This window comes from Fopius arisanus, unplaced genomic scaffold, assembly GCF_000806365.1.
Source record: "Fopius arisanus strain USDA-PBARC FA_bdor unplaced genomic scaffold, ASM80636v1 scaffold00035, whole genome shotgun sequence".
NCBI classification, from domain to species: Eukaryota; Metazoa; Arthropoda; class Insecta; order Hymenoptera; family Braconidae; genus Fopius; species Fopius arisanus.
Genome location: NW_011887774.1, coordinates 638,168 through 640,105, shown reverse-complemented (window position 1 = coordinate 640,105; position 1,938 = coordinate 638,168).

Below are 1,938 nucleotides of genomic sequence, written 5' to 3'. Positions count from 1 at the left end.
ATGCCATAGAGAACTCAAATATAAAGTAGATTTTTTAAACCCCTATTCTTAAAGAATAGATGCTATTCTTGAAAGTAGACATTATAACTGTGCAATGAAAAAGAGAATAATGGGCTTGATTTAATATAATACATAATCCATCATTTGCTGCAACATTCTGCCAATACCAATTTGCCACCGAGGATGTAATTCTTTCATTACGTACAATTATAGTTGAACTGGGTCACCGCCGTCCAATTTGCTCTCAAATAGAATGATCCAAGCATCTCCGGAAGATATTTCCGACATAAAATCTCGTCTAATTTCCATATTTTATTTTAGTAACCAGTAAACGTCTTGAGCCAATTTGAGAGGTCCTCGTAAACGTCTGATACTGTAGATTTACGCATATCACAGCAATTATAATGTATTTTATTACTCGCCTTCTGTAACACGATAGAAAGCCCCTGAAAAAATGAGTGGTGGTTGAATTCTTCCCGTCCCTTGCGAATGCGATTGAATGCTCCACCCCTTGAGAAAACTTATATCGTAAAAAAATGTTATTAGACCACCCTCCATACCACCTCGTGATATCCTGAATGGGAGAGAGCGTTTAAATAAGACACGAATTTTTTTATGGAATACTCTAAGTGCGCGGAACGTTAAAGAAAACGCTCTTGTGGATGCTGAACGTATTAAAAAAATAAAATAGGGAAAGAAAAACAAATCATTTCGCCGCACACGGTCGTTTGCTATATCGATACTACAGTTTATATTTTATATGCGAGATCGTCTTATGAGTCGTTGCTACTGTCTCTTAACTGCCTCTAAAAATGGCCTTGGATAAACAATTTCTGCTGCTGAATCGTCATGCTGTGAGTCATATTCAGTGATAAAATAATGTTTATATTTTTCAGATATGGAGGGAGAAATAGTGATGGCAATTTTTTGACAACTAAAAAATATGTCTCAATGAAGCAAGTTCGTAATAAACCTCTCCAGGAACAATATAACGTTGCAAAGTCTCTTAACTCAGTAATAAGAAGTGCAATTAAAGGGTTGGGCATTTAGTCGTGCTATAAAACCTAGTAATGCCTCCATGCAAAAATACCCGGAATGCTTTTAACGATGGTAGCAGTCACTCTGGCACTTTTACCCGTGACTCAAGAGGGTAGTTGAGGACTTTTCGGCAACAGATCCATGACTTTACGGTCTTATGTAAAACTGTGTCGGGAGCCATCTCCATGAAAAGTTCCCCATCCACCTTCGTTGAGGCAGTTTTAATGGTGATTGGCGAGCATCGCAAACGATATGGGATTTCTGAGGTATAAACTTGAGTACAATCACCATCCTCGGGTTAGCCTGACACCCAATTCTCTGGTTCGATGCCTCCAATATCGTAAACTTACCTGTCTCAAGCTATTCATCCTATTTTACCAAATATTAATAAAACTTTAAACATCAAATGGAAATAAAATGGAATCTTCCCAACGAGAAAACTGTATAAAAAGAAAAATATAGGCCATTACATGTCCAAAATCATTTTCGTCGCCTCACTTTTATCGACATGAAAGCCTAATCTTCTTGACTGAATCCCTCGGAAAATTCCGAAGAGAGAGTATGGAAACTTTGATTACAGTACGCCGGAAACCTAGTGTTTAATACGTCTAGAAAAACGTTAATATTCACGGATAGATGTTCATTATTCCTCATGGTGTAATTGATACTATGCTCTCACTTCAAATATATGTCAATTTCAGCGAGTTTTGTCACCGCAGTGACAATGTTTAAATCATATTTACTAACAATATAATTGGATTGAATGATTGTTACAGTAAATTCAACTCTTAATCAATCAGAAAGTGTTGGATTTCGGGGTTTTCCCCCGAGTTCAAAATTCACTCTTCTAGAGTTTTTATATTTCCGGATTTAGGAAATATTTATTTCTTTGTTGTTGTG